The sequence below is a fragment of the Diorhabda carinulata genome, chromosome Y (assembly GCF_026250575.1).
Source record: "Diorhabda carinulata isolate Delta chromosome Y, icDioCari1.1, whole genome shotgun sequence".
Taxonomy (NCBI): Eukaryota; Metazoa; Arthropoda; class Insecta; order Coleoptera; family Chrysomelidae; genus Diorhabda; species Diorhabda carinulata.
Window position 1 is genome coordinate 3,156,156 of NC_079473.1, and position 9,966 is coordinate 3,166,121.

Consider the following 9,966-nt stretch of genomic DNA (forward strand, 5'->3'; position numbering starts at 1 on the left):
TTTTCTTCTTAAATTTCGGTAACTGATGTCTTCTAAATCTATATGGAACTTTATATCGTCATTTTCTGATTCTACTTGATTTCGATTGTTTTTTTTTTCAACAGATCACCAGATTCACCATTTTCCTACGGAAAAATTTAGAAACTTGTATATTTAAAATTGATCTTGGTCAAGTGGCCAATGGGATGACAATATGTAATAAAGAATACAAATAGAAGCTAAATGTTCCAGTTAGATTTTGGTATAAGAGTGTTTTAAAACTTTAACCTGGAATGATAGAGACTCTAAATATTCACTCTTCTGAGAAGTTATCCGACTGATCAATGACCTTTTCGACTCTATCAATGTATTTTTTGTCACAATCTGAATAATGAATCTGCCAAAGCCTTGGCAGCTGAAAAAAAACTACAAACTACCCTTTAGAAAGAACATATATTGCCCAAAATGATCAATATATTAATGAGAAAACTGATTTAAATAATCTTAGTGTAATTTATGCATATCTTTCAAATTTTTAAAAAGCATATTCTATAAAAATTCAACGCCACTAACAACTAACTAACCTCACCTAACCTATAAATTTAAACTTCACTTATAAGGACCTAATCTATGAAATTTATTGTCATTTCCATTCGAACCTTTAAATATTCAGCTACATTCATAACGTCCTAACCTATTGAAACTTAATGTTATCCATAAATTTACCAATCAATATTCAACATCATTCACTACAATTTATCCTTATCTAACCTAGAAAAATTCAACGTCATTCATTCAAATTCATAACCAATAAAAAATATATGAAAATTTCCTCTTATTTTTTAGTCCTTTTGATATATCCAAATGTTCTTCATTTTAGGTCTCTTCTGTTTCAAAATTAGTTTTTTTGATAGTTTTTAAAAGAAAGATAAATTTTGACGTTTCACCTTTCAAGTCAATAAAAATATGATATTTACACTGACAATTTGCTTATTTATATTGATTTATAAATCACATTCATCATGAATATCAAAATAAGTATAAAATCAACTTAGAGCTTTGTTCTAATAAGAAGAATTAATTTTTCCTTGGTTTCCACATCTTAAATATATTAAATTTATTAGAATTTACAAAATAGAGCTATAAATTTTACTTAAATTATTTACACCTCTTTTATCATTTATAGCTTTTTCGTTTGTATGAATGTAAACCATTTCTAAAAATTCTCTTTTCGTGTATTAGATTCAGTTTCAAGAATTTTTGAATCTCTATAATTGAATTTATCTTTTTTTTTGATATTTCATTGTTCGTTAATGTAGTTCTATTTTTTTATCGTATTGATGACCTCTTAGTTTATTCTCTAAATACTGACATGTTTGCCCTATATAGACAGCGTCACAATTAGTACCAGGCACTTGATACGTATATAATATTACTTCTTTTGTTTTTTGGTGTTTTCGATTTCAATTTAGTGAAATATTTGGTTATGTTAGTAATGTATTATGTCCTTTACGACTAATAATATCATATTTATTGAAATAATTCGATAATTGTTGAGAAAGTCTTTGTACATATGGTAAAGAAAAATGTTTTATGTTTTGTTGTTTCGTTTCTGTTTTGTTTTTAAATTGATTGTAATATCTGTTTATACTTTTCTTGAATATGTTATTTATCATTTTTTCCGGATAATTATTATCCTTCAATGAAGTTTTTGCTTTTTGAATAGCTAAGCATCTAAATTCAGGATCTGATAGTTGGGTAGATCTATCAGCTAAACTTATTATCACTGATCTATTTTGTGACATAGGATAACAGGAATTGAAGTTTAAATATCTTGAGGATCATGTTGGTTTCGTATACCATTCTGTTCTAATGTTATTGTTAATTTTATATAATGTGACATCAAGAAAATTGATTTCATTATTTTGCTCAACCTCGATTGTGAATTTTTTATTTATGTTTTCAATTTGATTCTTTGGTACAGCATGAAAAATTAATTTTTTTTATTAGAACAAAGTTCTAAGTTGTTTTTATCCTTATTTTGATATTCATGATGAAGGTGATCTAGAGATCTATATAAATAAGCAAATTGTCAGTGTCTATATCATATTTTGATAGAGTTAAAAAAGCTGAAACCTCAAAATTTATCTTTTTTTCTCAAAATTTTAAAACAGAAGAGACTTAAAATGAAGAGCATTTAGATGCATTAATATAAATCTAAAGGATTAAGAAATAAGAAATTAATGATTAAAAACTTTGACAAGCTTTGATAATATCAAAAATCACCATCCTTACATCTTAAATATATAGTAGTAGTCAATTAAATTATTTGTATTTTTAATAGAATTTACAAAGTAGTGCTATAAATTTTACCAATTCCATGCATAAACAAAATATTGCGTTGCCACAGCAACGGACAATAACTTATTAGAAGTGTCAGTGTAAATTTTGACGTCAAAAGATGTCCAACGATATTATGAAAATCGAAATATTGGAGTATCCAGCCATCATTAAGTACCTTTATTTAAAAAGGGTAAGCAGATTTACGAAAATACACTTAATACCGTTGGTTATCAATACCTCTTCCTCTATTTTTTCAGCACATTTTTGTGATAGTTGATGACTTTTCCAAATTTGTGTGGCTTTATCCAACAAAATCTACCACGACGAAAGAAGTGACATGTTGTCTTGAAAAATAGCGTAAAATATATCACCTCTTTCGAAAATGCGTGCTGCATGCTTTTTTAATTCTGGGTAATTATACAAATTCTTGAAATATTGTATATAAAATACAAGAGCGTTAATATCATCAACTTTTTCTCTCAAAATACTATCTGAATGAAGATCTATCAACTTCATTTGCTAATAAATTGGTGGCTGTGAAGCTTCAAAATTGAATGGATTGATGAAAATTGGAAATTCAATTTAGAAACTGAATTACAAATACTAGAAAAACATAAATTGTTCAAACTGTCGTCCATGTTGTCTTATAGATTAACCACATACAGTTTCAATACGCCTTAAGGTATTTAAAGTCATCAAAGGTTGCCTTTGAGAAAGTTTCTGAATGCTTCTTCGGTTGAGGCTTGGAGCTCATCTATATTACTATGCCGATTTGCATAAATCTTATGACCACAAAAAAGTCTATAATACTTAATTCCGATGACCTCAGGGGCCATCTGATAAGTCTTTAAATGTTCTCCAACTACCCTTGACTTATTAGCAGGCGCTCCATCTTAGTGGGGAAAAAGGTATGTCCTCCCGCAACTCTGGCATATTTTGTAATATATTTAGGTATCATTGGGCTGTTAAAATACCATCAAAAATTGTATATAGAACTTTAGTGCCCAATACAAAACATGGAATACTAAAACCAAATCGGCATGGTTGTCTTGTATTTTCCCTAGTATATATACTACCCAGCCGCTTGTATGGGATTCATCAGACCATATTACCTTTTTTGCAAAATACAGATGTTCATTAGTTTTGGTTAAAAATTAATTTCAAAATTCCAATCGTTTAAATCGATGGTCATTATTGGACAATTTTAACCGCATACGGTATAAATATATGCTTTTTTAAAAATTCTTACCTTTTTATTTTTGAGGCTCCTACCTTTTCCTCTATTTTTCCACAGGAACTTTTGGGGTCTTGCTTACACACACACTAAAACATCAATTTCGCCAACCAACATTTTATATGAAATGAAATTTACTGAAGATTAGATAGTGATAGATCAATGTTTTCAGAAAAAAAAAATACTACGTTAAAATAGACAGGGTGTTTCATTTGAAAAATATCAAGTATGTAAAAATATTTTTATTTTCGTCTTGTATTTCAGAAACAAAAGTAGTTGGAATATTTCTGTTTGTGATTTTAGAAGTTTTACAAAGAAGTGATATAGGATCGGGAAAAGCGACATGCTTATGTCTTTAATAATAGCCGAGATAAACTACAGCCTTAACCAAAATGAGGCACAGTGAACACAAAAAAAACCCTATTCGTTGTACGTATAATTTTTATTTGGACTTTTAATTAAAAAAAACAAACGAATTATTAACACTGAGAATTTATTTGAAATATAAAGTAGACGGATTTGCTCTTAATTCAAATCGGATACTATTTTATCCAGCAATCATAAAATCCTCTTTTGGTAACTTGATTTTGATTCAAGTATAAATTACCTGCTGAAGCTACACAATCATGGCATTGTACAACCTGAATTTGTCTTGACTTTTCATTAATAGTTAAGTACCAGAATAAACTTTACCCCATTCTTACGACAAAGTTGAATATAACCTAGCTTTGTCGCCGTAACCCCCACGTGATGATCTACAATTGATGCAATAATTTATTATATTTAATATAACGGAGATGAACTACTTGAATATTTTCAATTAATAATAAACTTACCTTGATGCCTTGGCACCTCGAAGTTCAATAGAATTGAACCGAACGTCATTTTTTAAAATTTTTATAAATCCTTTGTCACATATAGCTAATCTAAATTAAGTAAATAATGGTTTTCTAGCAGTAAATATTATTGTTAAGTCATGTGTTATAGCCGTAAACACTGTTCTGTTATGAAATAGCTTTAACATTATGACGTCACAACTATAGTGACCAATTGTGACGCGTTCATAGTCACGTGATTTATTTTTAAATTTCATCAATTGTGTATTGTTTATAATTAATTGAAAAAAATAGTTTTTCAATTTTTAGTATGAAATATCAATATTATTAATAAAGTTTTAAAATATATAAAAAATGAATAATTTTTTTTTCAAAATACACAAAATAAAGTAAGAATTGAAATAAGAGAGGAAATGACAATGACGAAAATCATATTAAAGGAGACGAATATTAACAAATTTTAGATACGTACAAATGTGCAAGCAGAGAATTTTAATCATTTTATCGAGTAGTATTAAAAGTGGGTTGTTTGGCTGGGGTACTTCTAATAATACCCAACAAAAATGAGAGATAAACAAACGTATTACCATAATAAATAGTTGGAATAATTACTACATAATTAAATATTTTTTTAGAATCATCCGTGGTATAAACGTGTCAAAAAACACTCAACAAGTATCAATTAATTTTTTAAGTACGTCAGTTAAGAATATTTATTCTTTTTTGTCAGTCCTAAGAGTGGAAAATTGTGCGGGAAAATTAAATACTTTAAAATAATATGAGAATTTTTGTAACATATATGTAAATTTTTAATGCGAATTTACATGAAAAATGCTCCAGCAGTTGAGGTTTTCTTACTTATATATCACACCATCTAGCAAGAAGTAGCAACCACACAAAAGATTTTTGGGATAAAAAATAGTAAAATAGGTAACCAATTTGCTTACTGTCCGATGATATATAGAAAAATTCTTAGCCTACTATAGAACCAAACAAAATTTCAGTGTCAAAATATTTTATTACTCAACATACTACAGCGAACCTGCAACGTCTCTAGAGCTTTAAAAAAAAGTTTCTTCTTACTCTGCAAACTAAACCTCCACAGCTTCTATTACATCCTTGTTGGAAGAAAATTTACGACCTTTTAAACTTTTTTTCAGTTAAGGAAAGATATGATAGTCAGACGGAGCCAAATCTGGTAAATAGGAGGGGTGTTCTAGTAATTCAAATCCTAAATCATGAATTTTTTGCATGGCAACATGAGATTTGTGTGCAGGGGCGTCGTCCTGCAAAAATAAAACAACTTTGGATAGCGTTAATTTTTTCCCCTAGAGTGGTCAGTAATGTCTAATAGTAATCTCCAGTTATTGTTCTACCCTTATCCGAAAAATCAATCATGATTACTCCATGGCAATCCCAAAAAACTGAAGCAAGAACTTTTCCAGCAGATTTTTGGACACGAAACTTCTTAGGTCTTGGAAAACCAGAGTGTCGCCATTCCTTCGATTGTTGCTTTGTTTCTGGATCGAAAAAAAAGAACCGAAGTCTTATCCATGGTAACAATTCGGTTTAAGAAGTCTACATCTTCTACGTTTGCACGCTTTTGGTCAACATTCAAACATCTTCAATGGAATTGTAAATTTACTTCTTTTGAAGCTTGCAGTCCAATTTTTTACGGTTGCATGACTCAAAACATTGCTCAGGGACTAGCACGTCCTCCAACGATAATTGCAGCTATAGTAAAAAACGTATGTGGACGTCAAGTTATTCATTTAACTTGGAAGGAGTTGTGAAACAAGAAATTTTCTTTGATAGTAAATGAATAATCAGAAGTAAAACATTTGAATCTGCTAGTATATATGTTAATGATTTTAGTCATTTTCAGGACTCATTTTTGGCTTCAATCAAACTTTCTGTAGCGGATGCAATCTCTTTATCTAAGCATATAGTTAGATAATATGATAGGAGTTGCGACCGATAGTGGAAATGAAATGTTATAGTATAAATTCTGTAGTAGCATTTCTTAACCGAGATATATCTCAATTATTTGTCATAAAGAGCACATGTAATTTATTTAGTTCATAAAAATCCTGCATACATTGCAAACTCGATAGTTGTCAGTACAAAGTGTCGTCAATACAATTTTAGATCAATATAGGGAATTACAATTAATCTTTACAGATGCAGTCTCAAATAACGATCGTCTAGTTGCATAAATAATAACACAAATTTTTAATATTTCTTCTAAATTTTTTAATAAATAATGCAGTCAGAAGCTCCTAAATTATCCAAATTATACAAAAATATATTTCAGATACTTATACCTATTTTTGATTGTTTCGTTAAAAGAGATTATTTAAATAATAGACCAAAATCCTTATTACAGTTAGATTCAACTAGTGAACAAATTAAATTTCCTAAAAGATCTTCATTAAAAGAAAATAAAATTATTTAATTTCAAGTTCAAAATATTGCATAGAGGAATATTGCACTTCACTTGACATGCAAGTCTGTTGCCATCGCAACATGGCTGCCACTAACCAAAATTATATACTGAAACACCAACACTCACAATTACACTGTCTGACTCGCATTTCGAAAACCGTAATTACACTGTCTAACAGTCAGACAGTGTAATTGTGTTGGTGCAGTAGTGTAAACAGTGTATTCAGTATGAATATTGCCAACGGTTCCAGAAATTCCAACTTACAAAATTGTTTAAGTAAAAGTAAAGTAAACAAGAAAAAGTGGGTTGGTGCATCACAGGCAATAATTACATCTGCGGCTGCCTTGCTTTTGGAGTATGGAGGCAGAAAAAAGCAGCCAGGCGGTGGAGGGCCAGGCCGTGGTTAGATAGAACAAAAAGAAACAATTTAGTTAGAGAGCTAGGTGAAAAAACATTCAAAAATTATTTGAGAATAGATGAAAAAACATTTGAAAAACCCCCGAGAAAAATAAAACATAAGATATCTCAAAAACCCTTGGCAGATCATAAACTTAGCTATAGGGGAAAGTTGAATTGAAATGAATTGAATTGAAAACATTGCAATAGGGAAGTGAATTGAGTGAAAAATCTAAAGAGTTTTTTCACTTTACAAGATATTTTTCAAAAATATTAGTTTGCAATAGACACTTCTTCTATTGTTTTGTTTTTAAAATGTTTGCTTTCTGTTTCTATAATGATATTCAACAACTAAAGCAGAGTGGCTAAAAATTTTCAAGGAATTTGAATTATAACTATAAGAAATGCAAATTATAATATTTTGAATGTGTAGCAGAAGCTGCTTTTGGTATTATTATGTATTATGGTAGACCTAGAAATGAAGCACTCAACATCTGAAAAGTTACAAATTATTTTAATGACTGAATAATGAATAAAATATGTTGGCAATATTGTTTCAATTTCTAGTTTTTCTATTTTTAGTTTCACGTTAAAAAATTGTTACTTACCTTTATAATGTAATATTGTAAATTAGTTTATTCTACTTCTAGTGTAATATCAAATTTTACTTACTAATGTAATTTTTTTTCAAGGAAAACAAAGCCACGTGAATAAAATAGAATATAAATTAGATATACTTTTATTGAATATTAAGTATTATGAGAACTATTGAAAAAAGGAAACTGTAAAATAAATAAAGAGACCAGAAATAAAATATAATTAGAAATGAATAGTAATTCATTTTTTCTTGCTCTCTTTTTGCATCAAATTAAAGGCTAGAAATTTTGCTATTCAAGTCGTCAATTTAATCTTGATTCTCTTATGTCTCCATTTCATCTGCAATAAATATGGAAATAAATTATTTGTAGTAAAATAGCAATTGAGAGTTTTCAAGTCTTCGATCAACTACCTATCCCTCTGCTGTTATTGTAGTTTTTGTTCCATTAATTAATTTCACTGACCCAATTTCTAGTGAGTAATAATGGCAGATTAAATGATATGTGGATAATATGAGCAGGGGACAGCCTCTTTTTTAGTACTTTTTTAAAAAACTTACTCTGCAAATAAACGATGCTTTTTAGGCTGATGATGAACTTCTTCACTATTCTTTTTTTACTTGGCAGCACTGTCACTGCAGAGGTAAATAGATTTGTGATATTTTCTTTTTCTGGTTCCCCTAATCTACCGCCTCTTTTTATTTTGAATGACTTTGGGCCCTACTGAGATGGTGTTTCAGATTATCCTTTTTGGGATAAGCATCCCAAGCTTTCTACATCACTGTACACAATTTCAGGTTCAAGGTTCTGCTACAAAAAAAGAGAAATTTGAAATACTTCTTATTAAATATTTAAGCTAAAAATTACATACACTTTCTGATATACTTTCAGATGCATCACTATTAATTTTTAGATTTAATTTACCTTTGAACACATTGGATGCTCCTTGATCAGTAAATAGAAGGTCTTTATAAAACCACAACTTTGGCAAGTAAATATTATCAGTAGATGCTTCTAACATCTCACTTTATCTTATTTTTAGCTTTTCAGCTACAAACTGGATCCTACGACAGTGAACCTTTTTTAACAACCCTCACAGTGAGATTTGTTGAAATTAAATTATTTATTTCCCTGATGATATTCTCAAAAGGCCACAATCTGTTGTTTATATGTAATAAATCTAAAGCAGTTGTGAAGTATAAGTATAGATGTTATTTTGTTATTATTTGTTATATTTATTAATTGTTGTTTACATGTCCGTGATCTTATGCTAGTGGAGCTCTCTTCATACTTTTACAATTCATTTCAGGCCTGCCACAGGTTTAATTTAAGCACACGACTCTCTACTTTACTACTATGATTAATTATGATATATGTAATTATAATATCTGTTTTAATATATAATGAAATCCATTATTTTTGCTATGAATTCAACAGTCTTGAGCCGACTGTCGAGAAAGATGTAAAAAGATAAAGATGTGAAGGCAAAAAAGTAACAGTATTTATGAGAAAATAATATATAGTTTACTTACTTTTTACAGGATAGTTTATCCATTCTTGATCACAATAATAAAAATATTGGAAACAACAAGAAGAAAATCGAACTAAAGTTGGATTCAAAGATTATATACAGGGTTAGATTTACCACGAGATCGAAAAGATATTAGATTACTTCTATGGTCAACTGATCTGACACTGACATTTGGTTGGTTGTTAAGCAAAAAATAACTAGATTTTTCACTAGAATAGCAACTCGTACGCAATAAAAATGGCACAAAACCGAAGTGTTTGATCTTGCCGTATTTGTGATACTTCTATATGGGCAGTTTCTATAAGTGGAAGACTAAGGATTACAGAATGGTAACGATTTTTCTATCCTTCGAGGCTACAGCTTGATTCTGCGCGCATTCTCAAGCATGGAGTATAGATAAAGTGTCTAGAAAGAGAGAGAAAATGAAAGTTGTCGGCACCGTAACATAGAGACGTTTTTTCATATACCAACTGCCCATAAAGGAGTATTACATATATGCGGAGGATAGAGAAATCGTTGTCATTCTGTCTTCCTTGGTCTTTCACTTATAAAAACTATCTGTTGATTCTCAGATACTTATTGAAGCAACTCTATTCATCATTGTC

General features: G+C 29.4%; 1 long non-coding RNA gene across 2 annotated transcripts; it reads right to left on the reverse strand.

Annotated features, from left to right (window-relative positions):
• Positions 1–8,109: 8,109 nt before the first annotated feature.
• LOC130903009 (uncharacterized) lies at positions 8,110–9,646 on the reverse strand. 2 transcript variants are annotated; one of them, XR_009060504.1, is made up of 4 exons: positions 9,363–9,602; positions 8,755–8,894; positions 8,391–8,640; positions 8,110–8,170 (listed from the first exon to the last, which is right to left on the reverse strand). It is a non-coding gene; the product is annotated as an uncharacterized LOC130903009 (long non-coding RNA). The 2 variants fall into 2 exon arrangements; XR_009060505.1 differs by lacking the exon at positions 8,755–8,894 and having other exon boundaries at positions 9,363–9,646.
• Positions 9,647–9,966: the final 320 nt, after the last annotated feature.